The sequence below is a fragment of the Triturus cristatus genome, chromosome 5_1 (genome assembly GCF_964204655.1).
Source record: "Triturus cristatus chromosome 5_1, aTriCri1.1, whole genome shotgun sequence".
NCBI classification, from domain to species: domain Eukaryota; kingdom Metazoa; phylum Chordata; class Amphibia; order Caudata; family Salamandridae; genus Triturus; species Triturus cristatus.
The window spans coordinates 315,379,494-315,401,120 of NC_140587.1; the positions used below are offsets into that span (position 1 = coordinate 315,379,494).

The following is a 21,627-nucleotide window of genomic DNA, read 5'->3' on the forward strand; positions in this document are numbered from 1 at the left end:
CTCTTCACAACGTCCGGTCCGAATTGGCTGTGTCCCCCGAGGGATGCCTGATGAGAGGCACGCGCCTAGTTATCCCCAGGTCACTACAGCAGCGAGTGGTGGATTTAGCTCACAACGCGCACCAAGGGGTGGTTAAGACCAAATCACGCCTGAGGAGCAAGGTGTGGTTCCCGGATTTGGACAGTGTGGTGGAGAGAACAGTCCGGTCCTGTGCGCTCTGCCAAGCGGCGGGGCCCGCTGATCCGCCTGCCCCAATCCTGACGGAGGACATACCTCCTCACCCGTGGAACCGGGTGAGTGCAGATTTTGGGAGCCTACCGGATGGCCGACACATGCTTGTCGTCATTGATGATTTTTCAAAATACCCCGAGGTGGAGATAATGGACTCCATTACTGCAAGCCACACCATACCTCGGTTTGAGAAAATCATGGCCAGCCATGGGTTAATCAAGGAGCTACGCACGGACAACGGTCCACCATTCGCCAGCCACGAGTTCTCTGAATACCTCAGGTCAAGAGGTGTCCGACACGTGAAAATCACACCCCGGTGGCCACAGGCTAATGGTGAAGCGGAGCGCTTCATGCGCACCCTGAACAAAGTACTCCGGATAGCAATATCTCGAGAACAGAACATGGAGTGTGCCCTGTACAACTTCGTGAAAGAATACCGACTGACACCTCACTCGACCACCATGGCCAGCCCTGGGTCTTTGTGTAACCAACGGGTGCTGAATGATGTGTTTCCTCAGGTGACACCATCCTCGCCTGCGTATCGTCAAGTATCCAAACGCCTCCGACAGAGGCGGGCCAAGAATGACCGAATGTCCCAGAGGCGCCATGCCCGAAGCAGCGCGTTGGTGGCCGGTGATTTGGTGCTGGTGAAGAATCGACATCCCCGAGGGAAGTTCTCCCTTACTTTTGAACCCGAGCCCTGGGTGATCCAGACAGTAAAGGGCACGATGGTCACTGCCCAGAGGGGTTGCGAGACAGTTACCAGGAACGTCTCCCAGTTCAAAAAGTACCAGTGCCCGGCACAACCAAGTGAGGTGGGGCCAGAGTCTGAGGATGGCGAAACAATGGGTGACGTCGTCAACGAGGAGAATGCCTCACCTGGGTCAGCCCCCCCAATGCCCGAGGCAGCTGTGGAACATTCGCCGGGGGCAGCTGGAGCTGAAGGCAGTAGAGCTGGGAGCGAAGGTCGAGGTGGTCACAGATATCATCTCCGAGCCAACCCGGCGGTGTCGTCTCGACTGAAAGGTTTTGTGATGGACTGAGGAAAAGAAATGCAGTGGGTTTTCTTTCTTTTTCCTCGTTCTTCTTCTTCTTTTTCTTTTCTCTCTCTCTCTCTCTCTCTCTCTCTCTCTCTCTTTTTCTCTCTCTCTCTCTCTCCCTCCATCTCTCTCGTCTTCCATACTGGAAGGGTTTTTCTCTACCCGGTGTTGGTGTTTGTTTTTGTTTGCCATGATAAAGGAGGAATGTTATGTTTAAGGGGAACACCCCCTGCCCATGGAGAGGGTGGTCTAGCCTGTGACCCGGAAGAGGTCAGGTGAATAAATGGGGGCTGAACCGGATGATCCGGGTCAGTGCACCGAAGCACAATCCCTGCGTAGGTGTGTGTTATTTTCTTCTCCCCGAGTCTGGAGATCTTGCTGCCTGCCTACCTTGGTTGCTGTACTCGCCGGGCCCCCTAGCACACAACACAGGCCAGCTCCCCACTGCTGCTGCCAGCTCGAGCGCTCCACCCTAACTCCTTCTAACTCGTTTCTTTTCTCCAGTATTTTTGCCTCCTTCTAACTTTGTATCTTTTTCCCAGTATTTTGCCTCCTTCTAAATTCGTTTCTTTTCCCAGTATTTTGCCTCTTTCTAATTTCGTTTCTTTTCTCTAATATTTTGCCTCCTTCAAAATTGTTTATTTCCCCCAGTATTTTTGCCTCCCTCTAACTTTGTTAATTTTTCCCAGTATTTTGCCTCCTTCTATCTTCGTTTCTTTTCCAAGCATTTTGCCTCAATCCAACTCGTTTCTTTCCTCCAGTATTTTGCCTCCTCTTAGCTAATTTCTTTCCTTCAGTATTTTGCCTCCGTCTAACTTGTTTTGTTCCTTCAGTATTTTGCCTCCTTCTAACTGGATTCTTTCCATCAGTATTTTGCCTCCTTCTAACTCTGTTCTTGCATTTCCCTAATCCGTTTCCTTTTCCAACATTCTGCCTCCTCCTAAGCACAATTTAATCGTTTTCCCCGCTTGTTTTTTGTACCTTCAGTGCCACTCTCCCTTCTGCTTCGCGCCTCTCAATGACCCCGGCCAGCGCCCTTCCCAGAAACCAACTCAATGGAGGCCACCACGCTACTATGCTGCTGGTGTGCCAAGGGAAAGCCCATCTGTGCCTGAACCATGGCAAGGACTAAGAGCCCTGTATCTCTGCCCACCCACAGCCAACACTGAGATATCAGCCCTGAACCCTGGATCACGCAACGACAACTGGAGCAGGGCATCTCCATGCTCAACGGCAGGACACTTCTTCTGCCAACACTGCCTCTTCTCCTGTGATGTCAGAACCCCCTCTCGTGGCCCGCACCCACCACTAGTGAGCCGGGATAACTCCACTGCCTCATGATCAACACTCGATCACTCCACAAACATGCCACTGAGATCTGGGAGACCATCACCTCTCTCACCCCCGATATCATCTTCTTCACCGAGACTTGGCTCAAACTGTCATCCGCGCTTGACATTGCCTCAGCCACAATCAACGGATACGAGATCATACACCGGGATCACAACATCAACCACGGAGGTGGCATAGCCATTATCCACAAAGAATCCCTCCACTGCACTGCTGCCACAGATCATGGATTATCTCAACCTCAACTTCCAACTCAACATAACCAGCAAGACCACCATCAGCGGCACCTTTGCCTACAGACCACCAGGACCATATCCTGCCTTCTGCGAGTCCATTCCCGACTTCATAGCCCCACTGGTCCATCAACTCCGAAAACGTATTCTTCCTCAGAGACCTGAACTTTCACCTCGATGACCCAAACAACATCAACACAGCTAACCTCCTCGAGAGTATGAACAACCTCTGCCTCTCCCAGCTTGTCACCGACCCCACTTACATTGATAGACGCTCGACCCCGTCTTTGCAGCCAGAAACAGAGTTAGGTATAGCCATGTTACCAAACTCACATGGTCAGAACACTCAATTGTCTACTTCACCATCACAGCTGCCCCCGCCGGCTCCACCAACCAGTCCAGCACCTCCTACAGGAGCTGGAGAAAGATACCCAAAAAACAGTAGACCAACATACTCAGCTCCTCCTCTCTGGACACCACTTCCAACCTCGAAGAAGCATGGATCACCTACTTCACCAGCAAAATCGCCCCCATCAAACCCTCCAAACCAGGCAGGCTCACCAAGCACACCAGCTGGTACACTCTGGAACTAAAAACCACCAAATGCAAATGCACAAGCAGCTGGAAAGAATGTGGTGCTCTAGCAAAGAGCCAAACGACCGAGCAACCATCAAACTGGCACTCAACAACTACCAACATCAACAGGAAAAGGGCCACCCAGACCGCCTGCCTCGAAGCCAGCTCTAACCACAGAAAGAACTATTCAACATCATCAACGATTTCTCCAACCCCTCAGCATCCGAGAACACTTTCACCCCCTCCCAAGATCTCTGCAGCACCTCAGCAGACTTCTTTCACAACAAGATCTCCACCATCTACGAACACTTCGAGCCCCCAACTGCCTGAAGCCACCATCCACAGCCTCCTCAACCTCACTGACTCCCACCCGAACCCCATAATCACAACATGGGACCAACTCACCAGGCAGATCACTTCTGCCACTATGAACTACATCCACTCAGGAGCACCCAAGGACCCCTGTCCACACCACATATTCACCCAGGGGAACAATACCACTGGCAAAGAACTCACCACCATCTTCAACACTTCCATCACCTCTGCCACTTTCCCAGAGGAATGGAAATACTCTGAAGTCAAACCACTTCTCAAAAAACCATCTGAACACCCAAAAGAACTCAAGAACTACCGGGCCATCTCCCTATTCCCTACCAAAATGGTGGTTAAAGCCATCAACTGCCAAATCATCAACTATCTACAGACCAACAACCTCCTTGACCCATCCCAATCTGGTTTCCACTCAAACCATAGCACGGAAACTGTCCTAATCACAGCCACCAACGACATCAGGAGTTTTCTAGAGCAGGGAAAACTGCTGCCCTGATCCTCCTTGACCTCTCGGCATCCTTAGACACTGTGTCTCATGACACCGTCCTAAACATACTCCATCAGCTGGAGATTTAGGAGGCGCCCTCAAGCAGATTGCATCCTTCCTCACCGGAAGAACCCATAGCATCTGCCTTCCACCCTACACCTCGGACCCCAAGAACATCATCTGCGGTGTCCCCCAAGGGTCCTCCCTCAGCCATACCCTATTCCACACCTATATGACCCCAATGGTCAATTTGGTCAGGACCTATTGACTAAATGTAATATCATATGCAGACGACACCCAGCTCTTCCGCTCTCTGTCCGCAGGCACCTCGTCAACTTCCACCAGTGCGTGACCAGCATCACCCACTGGATGCAAACCAACTGCCTCAAACTCAACTCCGACAAAATGGAGATACTCATCTTGGTGAAGCAACACATCCCTGTGGGATGGCTCCTGGTGGCCAGCAGAACTGGGACCCTCACCCACACCCACAGAACGTGCCATGAACCTCGGCACCATACTGGACAGCAAATCCACCATGAAAAACCAGATCAACGTAGCATCCTCTGCCTGCTTCCTCACTCTCCGCATGCTCTAGAAAGTCTTCAAGTTGCTCTCAGCCAGCACCAGATGCACCGTCACCCAGGTGCTCATCACCAGTGGCCTAGACTATGGCAAAATTCTCTACGTAGGAATCACCTCAAACCTGCTAAAAAGACTACAGACCATTCAGAACCCAGCCACCAGACTTGTCCTCGATCTCTCCAGGTGGGCCCACATCACCCCACACCTCAGGAACCTCCACTGGCTCCCCATCTACAAGAGGTGCCAGTTCAAGATGCTAACCCAGGCCTACAAGGCCCTGCACAAACAGAACCAGCCTACTTCAACCACAGTGTGAACTTCCACCAGCCCCCAGACAACTGCGCTCCGCCTCCCTCTCTCTCGCCTAGACCACGCATCCATTAAAGCAAAAGCAGCAGTTGCCATTTCTCATACCTGTTCACCAAGACCTGAAACGGCCTCCCCCTCCACCTCTATAGCCTGACTTAGAGATGGAGAATTTAGAAGGAACCACCAAAAAACTGCTACCCACCCATAGCCTCCTACACCCCAACAAACATATTTTGATGTTTCCTTATACACAGTGTGTCTCTACATGAACAAAGTGCCCTGGGTGGTGATAATGTAAAGTTGTCCACCTTAAAAAGTTATAATGTAAAGTTGGCCATTCAACTGTAAGTGAAGCCTGAAGTCAACTGTGATTGTTATTTAATTTAATGGAGAAGGAAGGAGATGAGCTCCTTTGCAGACTGACAGTCTTTCCTCTCCTCAATAGACATTCCAATTCAATGCACAGAAATCGGCAGATGAGAGCAAGAAAAAGATGGGGGCCTATTTTTACTTCCAGCTCCCCAAACCAAACAGGAATGCATACACAGAGACTCTATGCCATCACATTTAATAAATATTACATCTCCTGGGTTTAGCACCCTCAAATGCATTGCCTATTAAAAAAACAATTGTGCAAGTAGGTGAGCCTTTGGAAAACAGTGTCGCTGAAATAATTATCAGAGAGGGGGTGCTGCCATTAATATTACATCACAGAAGCTAAAGGGAAGCGTTTCACAAAGAACAAGTGTAGAAAATGAGCCACGCCCATTCAGCAGGAATGGTAGAGGTGTAGTATGCAGCTGGTGAAGCATTTTAGAACACACAGTCCCAAATGTATGGTTCATGTACAAGTAGTTAAATGTTGTATGTTAGAAAAAAGTCAGACATCCCACAGCCTTTCTTTTGACTTCCTGTAACCCAGCAAGATTGTAACCAAGATCACTTTTACAAAACCCTCTCACTTTGCAGTCACAGAAATACATTTAAACACCAGTTTGGAAATAAGTAGCAATTTGTCAGAAGACATAGCTTGACATTTGACCTTGGTCTTTGAACATGCTGGAGCGAATTTCTTCATATTGGAAACAAAATCTGCATTTAACTAAAAAGTGTAAAAGTCTATACTAAATAACACACGTATTATGTACAAAACTTTTACAGTAAGTAACCATACCTAGGCATTATAAGCATGAAAAATACAGTATAATGTGCTGATTTAAGTTAGCCTAACTCTCAATGCCATATTAACAGAGATGTATATGCTAACATTGAAAGGCCTGTTTTATCATGTAGAGCTGTTGTCTTGCATGGGGTGTTTTTCTTTCCACTGCAGATGCTTTAAATTTCCAGAAGTTGTCTGTTAGTTAGTGGATAGGCATTTGCTATGTATTATACAACTGATAGTGAGGTTTTCACCAGGAGGAGAGGAGACAACAGGAACTATGATTCATGGGAAAAACTGCCTGAACCACAAAATGTGGACGAAGTATCTTTTCAAGGACTTATATCACTGGCCTATTGTGAAGATGTGAGAAACTGGGGCATTTACCTTCTCCCAGTAGTTTACTGAAATCCTATTGGATATGGTGAAAAGAGAATGTGATACTTGTTTTGATTTATAATTCACTGTATTTGTATTAGCGTGTGTTCCTAGAGTAGGGTTGTTGCATTCTGGAGATCCTTCCCTGGGTTTCTTGAAACTCTATCTCTCTTTATGAAAAATTACTTCCTGAGCCTATTCCCTTTTACCAGATGTCTGCTGATTTATAGCTGAGAATATTCTACAGGTTTACAATTTTCTTTAATTTGAAGTGCAAAGGCTTATGCATTATTCTCTCATCAGAACTCTTTATTGGGTTTCTGAACTGACACCTTATGCCATTGAAATCTAATTAAGATTAGGGAAATTCCTTTATGGAACATGCCTGTTGTATCATCTCTATTTTGACCATAAATTTTACTAATATTGTGTTTCATCTTGTTTTGAAATATTAACTAATGAATTATTTGAATCTGTATCAACAATGACAGAAGTCTATTACCTTCTGAATAAAATAATTTGAATTATTTAAATTATTAATAAAATCCTTTAACTCACACAAATTCTCTTTATTGATTTACAAATGACAAAAGAATTGTTGACATTAAAACATTAATTTAGATGATTGCTCCTTTTAAACTCTCTTCGTCGATGAGCAAAGGTCCATGAGACCAATGGTGGGTGTTATTTAATGATTACACCCGAAGATTAAGATATAAAAATCCTCGCTCCATCAAGTGGTAGCGAGAGGACGGTTAGTGTCACAGGAGAGAAAGGAGCTGAAATAAATTTCCCAAGTTTAGAATTGCTCATGTTACTTAAGTCCAAAGCCCGAAATTGAAGACTGAAACAGTTTGCAGTTTCAAAAGTGGTTGCAGTGGTGGAGGTGTGAGTATCAATAAGGTTACCTGTCATATTTGATTTTGTTGAGCTTTTATGATTGCATTGAAGTTTTGTGTCCTGTGTTTTGGTAAATGTTTATGGTTTAGTTGTGCTTATGCCTCTGATGTTGGGCAGTTGGAGTTGTTGTTATTAGATTCTGAGTAGTCCAAGATCCAGGATAATTAGGAAATAATACGTTGTGGCGTAATTTGTCTGCTAAGGTTTCGTGCTGTCGGTTCGTGAGGTACCATCGACCGCACAGTTGAGATAAGGACTATATCAAACTGTTGTGATTGTGGTGTTAGTGGAACCTATTGCAAAAATTATAATGAATTCTCTAATGGAGCAGACAAGAGTTATCGGTTTACTGTGCTTGATTGAAGTTGCTGAATTTTGTGCACAAGAAAAATTGTAAAGGAGGGTGAACTGCTGCAAGGAGTGAAAATTACATCAGAAGGTGCCACGCTGAGATAGGTCAGCTGTGCAAAGTGCTGCTTTGGGATTGGGTGGCGAATCATCAGGAGCTGTATTGTGATAGGCTTGCGAAGAAGGATTGCTTTGGGATTGGAAGAAAACATTGATCTGAACAAAACTGTGAATTGAACAAAACATTGAAATTAATCGGATTGATATTTGCTCATTTTTTGTTGAATTTTTGCAACCATGAGATGTTTTAAAGCTCTTAGCGATTTCATGAGAAATGATGTGCGAGTCTTGGTCCATGAGGGCGAGGAGGCTCTACTGGAAGGTACCCCAGGTCATTATATTGTGACAAATATAGGGATTTACACATGTTCATGGCTTCAATGGCACAAGATCACTGAAAAAGGAGCATTAAGGTCCCCATAATACAGTAATTCTGATCAGAAGATTATTGAAAATCCAAGAAAAAAGCTATATGAAATGAAGCTGACTCCTAGACCTATACAATACGAAGCATAAAATGCCTGGTAGAGAGCAGCTCATGCCAAAGAGAAATAAAGGTACCAGAACAGAACAATGTGTGCAGCCCATAATTACAGGGATGCTAAATGAGATGAAGAACAACAAAGATGGAGAAAGTTGGTAGCTGAGGGTGCTAGAATGTACCCGGAAGCAGGGAAAGCAGGGAAATAAAGATGAGGAGATCACAAGAAAAACTAATAGTGATAGTGATTCTGGGGATGACATTCTAGATGCTTTGTTTTCCTCACGTCCATCGCCATATGCAGCTCCAGCATCAAGTACGGAAGGTTTTACAACCATTAGCGGCATAGAGACTACAGCTTCTGTTGACCCGAATTCAGAATGAGAGACCGCTTACAACACTTTCAGATGCAACTGCACCTGTTGAAGTAGACACTACTGTAATTGCTCCAGATGTTACTGCTTCTATTGTGAAAAATCCTACACCAGTGTCACAAGTTGTGTCAGCTCAGACATTAGCAATTCCTGTTGCCACTACGCCAATAAATATTTCTCCAAACCCTGTTGTTCCAGGTGCTACAAGTGGGGTAGCCGTGACAAGGTTTATCCAGACGTCACAAAACTCACAAATTGTTGCCTGGAACCAACCACAAAATGTTCAATCATTAAGAGAAGGAATAATGATTATTTTTATGACACCAATTGTACCGGGAGAAAGAGGGCCATTTGATGATGGGATTTTCATTCCGTGGTTTGAAGAAACCCCTGATAAAAAGGGATTGGAACTACTAAATCACTTATTAGGAAAGGGTGAGACCCCTAGATCTACCAAAATTGAAGGTTGAATTGGAAGCGATTATTAGTGGGTGTTTAGATATTTCACATTTGAATCAATATCAGAAGAATGAGCTGATATATCTGAGCAGGGAAATTACAAGATGTGCAGCTACCACACACAATTAATTGGCAGGTAAATACGAGGTAGAGCTCACTTAAAGCATCTCTTTGCAGAAGAGTTTTAGGTCACATTTAGATAATGAAGCATTTGTGACCACGCGATCTTCAGGGATGAGATTGCACATTGATGAATTAGCGAAGCACATTCGGAAATCGCGTGATCTTGACAGATTAGAGAGCAGGTAGGCAAAGAAACAGGGAAAGAAAAAAAACAATCAGACACTACCGAGCTTAATAGTAAGCCTCCATCAGTACTCCTGCTGAAGATGAGGCTCCAACTTTCCCCTTGAGAGAGATACCAGGTGGAGGGTATGTCCATGTACCATGGAGTAGGGGTGATCTTGGTGAACCAGCCAGAATCACAATAAAGCAGATTGCAATATTCCAGAGAACACCACCATATAATCTCACACCTGAAACAGTGCCTGGAATTACTCCAGTGATTGCAAATATATAAAAACAAGGGATTTTGGGAGAAATTGTTAGACGCTTTTGAGAATTGCTGATTATGGGTTTACAGAAGCCAAACAGCAAGTACTGAATTGTACAGGAGCTTTGAAAAATTACCAATATTGTAGTTACATGTTCTTCAATGGTACAGAATCAAGCTACAATACTACTTCAAATTCCATGTGATGCAGACTGGTTTACTATTGTAGATCTCTGTCAGGCCTTTTTCTCTATTCCACTGCACAAGGATAGTCAGTTCCTGTTCTTTTTCATATTCAGAGTTTTGGCATGGTGCCGAGTTCCACAGGGGTATACCAAGAGCCATTCAATATTTAACTAGATATTGAAAAAAACTCTTGAGACTTTACAAATGCTTTGCAGTTCAGTTCTTGTTCAGCACATTGATGACCTACTTGTGGCATCAAGTACTCAATAAGCTTGTAAACAAGACACAATTGCTCTTCAAAAATATTTGGCTGAGAATGGATACAAAGTGTCCCCAAGCAAAGTGCAAAATTGCCAGTAAAAGGTCCTTTATTTAGGAAATCTGATTGAAAAGGGAATAAGAAAGGTGTCACAGGAGAGAACAACAGCAACTTTAAAAATGAATTCAGTCAGAACACTGAGAGAAGTTAGGATGCTGTTGGGAATGGTGGGCTACAGTAATCAGTGGACACCCAAGTTTTCCATAGTGGCCAAGCATTTACTGAGGTTGACGCACAGAATGTGCCCGATCCGCTTCCATGAGACAATGACTGCCTGAAAGCATTCCTAGAGCAGTGTCAAACGTCCAGCAAATGGGACAAGATAAACACAAAATTTAAAGGTCTCTTTATTGTTCATTCACCTTCTGAACTCCAGCATGTTTATTTTTGGGGGTGCTTCAGAACTCCTCCCTCTTCCCAAACCATTACTTCCAGCACCTATTAAATCACTGAGTATCCTGCACATGTTTGCTAAAGAGCTGTGAATCATCTACCCCATAAGTACAACAGTAACAGGAACAATGTGATGCTTTTGGGGAGACACTGTCATATCCCTTAAATAAAACACATGCCTTTCAGGAGTCCGGCAGCAGAGTTTAATAAAAGCGTGAAGGGGATGGTTAAGTGATAAATAAAATGTAAGAGTTGTTGGAGCAGAATTCAGTCAGTTTACCATCACACGGGCTAATTCCTGTTGTATGTTCAACTGCTCGTATGGATCTTTGTCGTTGTTTTAGAGAAGCACAGCATTGAACATCACATAAGTAATAATCACAATCATTAGTCTATTTTCAGTCAATAAAGATAGTTTGGTATGAGTAAAAGAGTTCTATTAATCAAAATATTTTAGTAGTTCATCTTTATTAGATCAAAAGATAAAATAATCAATTTTTGTCACAACCAGAGACGCACAACCCTTCAGTGATAAGCGACGCATCAAATTGTCTCAGGCTGTTGATACTCCCGACATACTTCCCGCCATCAGCGAGGATTTATCATCCTGTTTAACAGAGTTGTGCACTAGGTCGTCTTGTGTAGAGGACCAAGGGACAGTTATTGTTTCCCAAAACAAGCTTTTTAAGAAAATTCTATTTTCTCATTCCTGTATCATATACTCTTACACCTCCGCCCCTGTATTAAAAATCTGGTTTAACGAGGAGTGTAGACGAACACACTCTATATTGGTCAAGGCAACAAAAGATGGACATGAAGCTAATCCACTCAGCAAGGAAGCTCTGTAACTCAACTCACCTCGGGCCAAAACAGAGCAAGAGGAGGGGAGATGGCAAAATCTTAAGGCTGCTTGTTCTGCCAAAGACTTTGTTAGATTCTGGTCCCAAGTTAAATAAGCCAGGTATGGGCAAGCGCCCTCCCCCTCAAAATTATGTTGCTCCTTCTGCCTGGGTTGATAATTTCTCACATTTATATTCTGAGCGTTCTTACACAAATGTTGAGGAGGACGAGCTAACTGACTCGATCGCATTCTGTCTAGTTGTTTTAACTGAGGGTTGTTTTGACTCAGTAGATGTTTTCAATGCCCTAGACACATTTACAAGAAGCAGAACACCAGGACCCACCACATCGCTGCTGATATATTCTTGTAGGAGGTACTAAATTTGTCTAGATATATTCTAATTTTGGCAAATGCCATTGCCAGCGGAGCCCCCATTCCGGATTCCTGGAAGGGCGCTGAAGTAATTCCCATATACAAAAAAAGGAAGATTGATGTTCGGCCAATCAGTTTAATAGACTCTTTCCAAAAACTTTTTTCCTGTCTTGTTTTGGCCAAAGTCCAGGAATGGATAATTGATAACAACATCTTTTCATCCTTCCAAGCGGGCTTCTGCAATAAAATCAGTACCATTGAAAAAGTCTTTCGCTTCTTGCTTTTATATTGAAGAGCAGTGGAAATCGGAAAGGGCAGCATGTCGATCTCAAATCGGCTTTCGATTTAGTTCACCGCATGAAGTTATGGTTGGTCCTCCATGAGTTGGGAATTCCTCCATAACTGTTATCATTAGGCCTCCGGTTCAGAACGTGTTGCCGGCAGTGTTGGAGAGGACAGCTTACTCGCTGCAGATCTCGAGGCTCACATCGGCCTTCTAGATAATATCCCACACACACCGGCACAGAATCGAACTTTATTAAAGATGCAAAGTTGGAAATTGTAATTTTAAAGATTGACGGAACATAATTATTTGGATGTATGATACTTGAAATTTGAATGACCAACCCGGTCGGAATTATAACCGGTTATTAGGTATTGAATTATTTTCCATAACGATACAACCCTGAAGAAGTTGAGGTTTAATACACTTACGACGAAACACGTGTTGGCTGGACTTTGTGGTGTAAAGATTAAGAAAATACGCCTAGAGACAATACTTGCTTACTTATCAACATTTGATGAACTTTCACTTTACACAAAAGCGTGTGCACAGGAATTTACATTATTTACTTCGGACTCTTGGGTCCTATCTTAGAGGGCGCTGCTACTCCTGTGTGAATTAACACCCACATGTTGCTAGTACCTGTAATCATTAGTAATTCGCCTGCATCAAGGCAATTTTGCCCAAGTTCACTAAGGTGGTCAGGGCGAACTCACCAATCAGTTCTCCATTGACCAAGGTGTTCAACAAGGTTGCGTTTTGGCCTGTACCTTATTCTCCTCGTTTCTTAATGATATTGTTCACTTCCATTCTTGTTTTCCTATCAATGCCCCTACTATGGCTGATGCTAAAACACCCATATTGTTGTTTGCGGACGATACTCTGCTGTTCTCGAAAACACCTGGTTGTTTGCAGCGCGCATTGTACCGATTTGAGGAGGTCTGCAGATTGCGGGGTCTTGAAATCAATGCCACAAAAACGAAATACATGTCGTTCAAGCAACATAGGTCATATAGAGGAACAGCAATGCTGGGGGGAAAACCACTTGAGAGGGCAGATGTTTTTAACTACCTTTATGTCTCCCTGTTTTCAAACATGTCATAGAAGCCTCAAGTGGATGTTATATCTCTTTAACACAGACAGATCACTGGGGCCCTAGTGAAGGAACACAGTCACTCATCTCGAAACCAATTGACCCAGCTTTACAGGTTTATGATGCTAAAGCTTTAGGCTCAGCTTTATATGGCTCAGAACTTTGAGGGTTCTCTAATATTTCAGCTTTATCCCTCTCAGAGAATACGTTTCTGAGAACTGTGACATGTCTGCCCCCTAATACCCTGTTGAAACCCCTGATGCTCGACTTGGGTAGGAAAGCGCTAGCCAGTAAAGTTAGACTGCGTCCATTATTATTCTGGCGAAGGCTATGGTCTGCACCTGAACTGGCCAACTATGCCATAGCCCTAAGGGACGTTATAGATGCAGATAGATTTCACAAAATTAAGTGGCTACAGCAAACTAAAAAGCGATTAATTGATCATAGTTATGAAGGAACTTTGGGAAAACCCATCTCGTAATCCCACCCCATCTCCAAAATCATTGAAGAACCGCTACTGGCTATGGATCTGACAATGTGAGGCACGTGAGGTGACAAGCTCGTCATTGACAGGAAGGTTAATAGATTTTAAATGGCACAGCTTTTTGGAACCCTACTAGGACACTATTACGTTGCCACTACATAGAAAGCTATACTTTTAATTCAGGGTTGGCACCTTGCCATTGAAAACCTTTACCAATAACTGGACCCCAGGTGCAGGCGTGTTGTGTCCTGTTTGCATTGGCTTTGCAGAAACCGGTGCCGTATTTTGTTTGCCTGCCCCGGTTATGTGGGCCCTCATTTGAAATGGATCAAACATGTTTGGAAGATGCTGGGGACCAGAAGTAGTGCTACTGTACTTTAGTTTTAGATCTGACCCTCGACTATTGTTTTCAAGCTATGTTGCTAAGTTTCCGGGATGGATGTGGGTACTAAGATCGAGGATGTCCACCCCAAGTCTGTGACTCTGGCTCCATCTATGTCCCCTAACTCATTTGGGGGCTCACTTACAGCTTTGTGCAATCATTGACATCTACGAGTGTTACCTTTGGTGACCTTTTGAGACATTGGAACTTGTACGTGTAAAGCATTTGCCACTTGTCATTTGATGTCAGGCTCCCATTCTCTACGAAATGTGTCCGTGTTTTTTTAACACACGCACTAGCTTTATTTTAATCTAATTTACCAAATAGTTGATTTAATCGATGACATTGAGTATTCTTTGTGGAATCCGGTTGATGGATTGTAATCTGTCTAGCACCTATATGCTGTATGCTGCGATGCTTTGGATCTGATACACGGAAGAATTAGTATGTATTTTATGGAATGTTTTATAATGTTAACTATATTGAATGTATCTATTGTAAAATTGCTTTTATGGCACAAGCTGTTGAAAGAAAGCGTATTGATTGAAAGCTTCAGCATCAAATCAGCTTGACAGTTCAAATATAAAGCAGAAATTCCCATAAAGAGAGATTCAAGAGACTCTGTTAAATCTCAAAGCAATGTGAAATAAGGATAAATGGTCAGGACAAATGTCCGAAAAAGTGTGGCAGAATGAGTGATAACCTACTCTAAGAACATGCACTTATATAAATATCACATTTCACAAAGCTTTGCACCATTTTGCTCTTCCTTCTTCTATCTGCCAATCAGCATTCAATGCTCTCCAAGGATCAGGATTCCTCCTTGTCTTCTCACCAAGAATACAATAGTCCTTAGACGACAATGATAAGTTCAAATCTAATTTGTAGCTATTCTAGAGCTTGTGGATACGGCCTTCATTCTGGACTACTTTTCCCATGTTTTAATCACATTTCTAACCTTCTAATATCAGATTTATTAACAATGCTCTATGTAAAAGTTGAAACACCAATATATGTAAACAAACACCAATTTGTAAACTTTTACTGAAAAGGAAATTACACGCTAGTCGAAAAGGTTCAAGATCAAGTTTAAATTCTGATTCTATATGTATGAATACTTAATTTCCCCGTTAAATGACAAAAACAACCAATTGTTAACAGGGTGCTTTGTTTAAGTAGAAATATTTCTCGGAAGAAGATGGTTTAGATCCATTTTAAACAGCCATCTATTTATTAACAAAGTCATGTTGACAGAAAAGACAGGAAAGAAATAATTTTACACTACATCAGCATTCTCTAGTCAAGTCACTTCTAGGTTAAGCGATGCCTCTCCAAGTTTTCAGGCCTAGTCGAGGAAATTTGACTGCTTTGTACAAAATATTTTGCAATTAAACACATTTATTTTCCATTAAGTCTACACATTAATACTGCACATTAAGTGTAAGCTATATTATTTTCAATATTATTTCAAACTTCCCCCTCAGAGTGCTTCTTCCAAAAGCCCTTTTTTCTAAACGTATTTGGTAAACGAATCCCAGGCTGCCAACAATGTGTCTTCCAAAATGGGAGGCTCTCCTGTGTGCTTGGTTGTGCCTATGTCACTACTATTTCAGTTGATGTTTTGGTTGTTTTTTTCACAAAAAATTTGTACTTTGATTTTTGTCCCTCAAATGAACAATTTTGGCAGATATTGGACAGTGTGACCCTCTCTAAACATTCAGAGACAATGCATTTGATTGTAATTTAGGCTTCACCAGCTCTCCACATTAAAACTGACTTCAACCCAATTATAAAATGACTTCATATCTATCAGGAGGTGTAGGAGGCTGGCTTATTATACGGTGCACACTTATTTAAGTGATGCACCTTTAACTAATCTAGGCAACCCTTATGGTGATTTTAGTGGCCTTTGGTAACCATAGAAAGCTATCAAAGTGGTAGCTGTGGAGAGCAGCATTCAGGCTTATCCTGAAGGAGCGTTAAGCAGCTTGTTTTACCAGTTTAATCAGGTAGTGTAGGTTAAATTAAAAAAGAACCACACAGTATTTATATAAAAATACTTCTATTTATTACACAACACTCACTATCACATTAGTATATCTCCTACAAATACACAATAATACTTCCATTGCAATAAGGTAAGTAGCACAAAATACAGTGGTCGCCAGGGAGACCAAACCATTTATTAAGAAAGTAAAATGCACACTGCAAAGGAGGACGGGACTTGGACCAGAAGTCCCAGAAAAACTGGTGACACAAGGAACCACCCAAGGTACGTACCCAGGAACCCCACGGAGGCTCTGTGCAGAGTGGGAACACAGCCGCGTGCCCAATGGAAGTCAATGGAGTAGTCACGGTTGCAGTTTTGCAGAAGAAGGACCCTTCCCAGAGGACCCTGAAAAATTCCCTTGGAGGACAGAAGGTTGGAGAGTCACCCCACCTGTGATTCCCCGGGAAACAGGTTACCTACACCAGGGAAGCCAGGTGCATAGGGGTGAAGAGACGTTAGAAATATCAGTAGATGATAATGGAAGACTTGGAGAAAAGTGCCTCTGGAGAGGAAGGTGAAAAAGTCTGATGGAATCCAAGGGTGGATTCTGGAAGTGAAAAAGCTGCAAGCAGAGGGGACAGAGTCTATACTACTCAGGAGTGGCCAGGAGACACGGAAGAGCAATGTCAAACGGTTCTTAAGTGTTAATGGCGACCTTGTTGCTGCAGCTGTGAGGACCAGGCGACACGGAGGAAGACCAGGAGCCGTGCATGAGCTGTCCCAAGTCGGATGTCGGTGACTAGGTGGTCGGTGGCTGGTGGAATCACCAACAAACCTTGGTAGCTGCAACTGGCTTGGAGGACGAAGTCAGAGCAGGTCCTGAGCAAGCAGGGGAGCCCACTGAAGTAGGAGAAATACCTCAGGAGGGCCTGCAAGCCAAAGGCACGGGACCTCGAGCAGCTCACCAAGAAGGAAGGCTGTAGTAAATGAGTAGGCATAGAAAGGTATCTTCTTGAAGAGCAGTTTAATTAGGCAGAGCAGACACAAGAACGGACTCTCCACGACAGAAGCCAACAGCAACTGTCTAGGAAGAGAACCTAGAACTCACAGGGCAGGGAAGAACGTAGGAGAATAAACATTCCATAAGCATAGAAACACTAAGCATGTACTACACATCTTCTTCCCTTCTAAAGAAAACAAAAACAAAACAAAAAAACACATCAACAAACAAAATCTTGCAAGTAGGTTGGAGCCCTCCTAAAACGTGGAGTGCGATTGGAGACCAAAGGCACAGGTAGAGGAGTAGGATTAGATGTTGGCGAATCCCCAGCACCCCCAACCACCAGAGGTGCAGCAACAGCAGAGTGAGACTCCGAAGGCAGAGAAGCCAAAAGAAACCCACTGCTACCTTATTCAGAAGAAGGAGATTCCCCAGGAGAGCCTCCAAGACTTTCCAAAGAAGCACCTCTCCGATACAAAGCTACCCGCCTGAAATTCCAACATTCCCCATTGTTAAGAATGACACAATGATCCAAAACCTTCTTGACCGTAAACGGACCCTGAAATTTTGACAACCCTTTGATTATCCTGCCCCTTTTTACCTTGACCAAATCCCCCACACAAAAAGGGCGCACAGAAGAAGTAGGCAGCAACACAGCAAGATCCTTTTCCCCAGCAACCACCTTCTTCATCCAGGCCGGAATCAATTTAGAGCCAGGAACCCGCCCCCTCATCATTTGAAAAGGAGACAGCTGACCATCAATTAGAGGTGTAGTGCGATATGCCCACAACATTTCATTGACCATTTTCCGAACAATAGAACCATCAGAAAAAGCCATCTGTATGATACCCTTTACCACCCTATTGGCCCTTTCACAAATCCCATTGCCTTGTGGGTTGTACAAAGATGTGCGATGGTGAGATATCCCACATCCCATGAGAAAAGATTGCATATCAGAAGAAATCAATTGAGTACCATTATCAGTTATGATTATAGAAGGAAGACCCTCATCCTTGAACAAATTTCCTAAGAACCTGATAGTGGTATCAGTAGTGATATTGTTGGTAAATTCCACAACTAACCATTTTGAAAAAACATCAACCACCACTATGGCAAATCTGTCTTTCTCATGTAACTCACCCATGGGACCAATAAAGTCTAAGCAAATGGTGTGCCACGGTGAACCTGGATTAGGTAGATGCCCCTGCGAAGTACCAGGACAAACCTTGAGTCTCTTTTCCCCCTCTCTGCATGTTGGACAATTCTCCACCCAATCTACAACTTGAGAATCCTGCACTGGATCAGAGTGTATCTTCACAATACACAAGACGTGTGTATCGCCGCTGTTACGCTGCACCGGAATGGTGTGAGGCGGAGCTGATGCACGTCCGTGTCCGTAGTGATGACAACGATGTAAACAAAGATGGCCGCCACGTAGAGGACGTCAGAGCGTCACAGCGTCAGAGCGTGAGAACGTAAGAACTCCTTAGGACCTCACACAGAACGCCGAGGATTGTAGTGCAAGGTTCCACGACGTCATCATTCAGACTGCTGCCAGGAAGAGGAACGAAGCTCCCGCTGCACCAACTGCACCAACTGTCAACTTCAAAGAGACACGGCAGCGAGGAGAAGCTGAAGACACAGGTGCGCAGGAACTTGGAGCTGGAGACAACAACAACTTGGCTCAGCCTCACACACCACCAGATGAGAGTCAGGGCGACTCAAAGCACTTCCAAGCTGCCAAATGAGCTATGAAGTCAGGACAGTCAGACTGACAACCTCAACGCCGACAGAACATCGCAAAATCAAGCCTCGGTCCGATGAAGGCTTGGATCAGGAAGTGGACACCAAGGTAAGAGTGGTGTGAAGGGTGAAGATCTTCCGCTCTTGTGCAGAAACTGCTGTGTGCCTTGGGAATGCAGCGTATGGGTTAGAAGCCAGTCGTCGCCAAATTGTAGTAAATGAGTAGGCATAGAAAGGTATCTTCTTGAAGAGCAGTTTAATTAGGCAGAGCAGACACAAGAACGGACTCTCCACGACAGATGCCAACAGCAACTGTCTAGGAAGAGAACCTAGAACTCACAGGGCAGGGAAGAACGTAGGAGAATAAACATTCCATAAGCATAGAAACACTAAGCATGTACTACAAAGGCCCACAGTGCAGAGGATGCAGTGAGGATGCTGTCATTAGCAGGAAGAGATGCTGGAGGCAGGAGCTTCTTGTAGCCTGAAGATCTCTGGAGTGCAGAGCCAACAAGCCTTGGCAACAGCAAGTCAACGTGGATCACAGAGGTTCGGTCCCAGCAGTTCCGACGAGGGATACTAGCCTGAAAATTGCAGAGAGGACAGGTCAGGCCTTGAGGGAGTTGCAGAGCCACCACCTGTGTTGTTGAGCCTGGGGAAGTCTGTGGGACGTTGGAGCAGCAGACCGGTCAGCTTTATAGCGGTGCCTGCAGATGCAGGGGAGTGACTCCTTCACTCCAAGGGAGCTTACTTTGGGTGTCCTTGATGCTCACAGATCTGGTGAAGATCCTGGAAGAAGCACAGACGACGAAGAAGACTTGCAGAACAGCAAGACCAAGAGCAGCAGGAGTCTTCCTTGGTGCAGTGTCAATTCCAGTCCAAGTCCAGCGAAGTCAAAGTGTCCAGACGGTCGAAGAGCGACGTGGTTTCAGGCTTGAGCCTTGTCCCACGACGAATCTAAGGACCACCTACAGATAAGCCCTTAAGTACCCTAGAGAAAGGGTTGGAATAACTCAGAGGTTTCTTCCAAAGGAGGGGCTGTACAGAGGGGAGGATACTCCCATGTCCTTTGTCCAGTTTCATGCCAGAGTGAGAGCCAAGTCACCTATCTGGCCTTCAGAGGACATTAGTTACAATGTCTGCGGTTTTGCGCCCCGCTTTGCGCGGAGTTAATGCCCTAAAATCCCTCCCTTCCGTTTCTCAACTAGTAAGCCTCCCTGAGTCTCGTCGGTTATATGGGGCTCATATCAGCTCCAGTGGCGAGAAGATCACTCACACCGGCCAGGTTTTTGATGATGGTGATTACCGGAAAGTACGATTTGCTGCCTGTCAGAAAGAGGTTAATTAACAGTTTGCCATTGACTTGATAAAAGAGGAGCCTGTTTCAGAAGGTGACAGCAGAGTCGTGTCCTGTGATGGCGGCGGCTGTGCTTTGGGACATCCAAAAGTGTACATCAATTTGGACAAAGATACAAAAACCAGAACGTGTGGCTACTGTGGATTGCAATTTAAAAAGAATCCTCATCACTACGCTTTATTGTCGGTCTCCGAATCTACAACGGTGGAAACTTCTGCGATTGCTCAACTAATTTATAATTAAAAATGTGTGTTTTTGGAGAGCCAAGGGCTCCCTGAACTGGCACAAACTGGAGTATGCACGGAGAGCACCAAATGTGCCCTTCAAAGCAGTCTGGTGGTGCTCGCAAGCAGCCCCACCCCACTGGGCCGGACTGGGAACCACAACCGGCCCTGGCAAAGTGCTCGGCTGCCCTCCCCGGGGAGGGGGAGGGGGGTGCCACCGAGCTCTTTGCCAGGGCCGGTTTTCGGCCGATTTTGTTACAGGGACGATTTTGCAGCTATGCTGTAAAAACGGCCCTGTAACAAAAACGGCCCCCAGGAGCCCAAAACCGGCCCCCACCCGTGTGGCGCACCGGGGGATTGCCCGGTGCCCGCTATGGCCAGTCCGGCCCTGCCACCCCAGCCCAATACACTAAGTCCCGTCTGGGAGGTGGTCACACCTCCCTGTGACAGGAAATCTATTGTTCTACCTTCCCCTGCTCGAGTTTGGCTCAGCAGCAGGAGGGCAGAATCGTGTATGTGGTCGGCAGCAGCACTATCTTGCTGTCAAACCCCGAAAGGCTGTTACCGGAAGCCTCCCAGTACATGGGATCATACTTCTAGCACTGGAATTGGTGTTAGAGTATGATTCCAACAGGTTTGATACCGAACATGACTGGGTTTGGTGCAGCCACTATACAGTTAGATATCTCGTAATGTCTGATATCCACGATATGTATTAAAATGGCTCACCGACTTACAAAGCCAGGAGGATCAACTCTGGGGTTTGTAGGGGTGTCCTGCTCATGCAGGGGCACCTTCACACTTATAACCAAGCACCCTGCCCTCAAGACTGAAGAGCCTGCCATAGGGGTGACTTATAGGTTTTAAGTGTAGTGACCCCAGATATAAGGATACTTATCTGTCATGAGAGGTGCAAGCACCCACTCACACATGCTGCAATGGCAGGCCTGTAGTCACAGTTTAATTGGACTCCTATGAGTGGCACAGTACATGCTGCAGCCAATGGGAAACCCCTGGTGTACCTGGGCACCTTCGTACCATATACTAGGCACTTGCATGGGTACAACAGTAGCTAATTGTGGAGGTACAAAAAGTACTTACCAT

At 44.8% G+C, this 21,627-nt stretch overlaps 1 protein-coding gene and 1 pseudogene across 3 annotated transcripts in view; one reads left to right on the forward strand and one right to left on the reverse strand.

Annotated features, from left to right (window-relative positions):
* The window catches only part of COL14A1 (collagen type XIV alpha 1 chain), a 513,241-nt gene that overhangs the window by 382,146 nt on the left and 109,468 nt on the right, over window positions 1–21,627 (reverse strand). The gene's annotated exons all lie outside the window — the stretch shown is intronic.
* Window positions 20,046–20,542, forward strand: LOC146830853 (NADH dehydrogenase [ubiquinone] iron-sulfur protein 6, mitochondrial pseudogene; annotated as a pseudogene).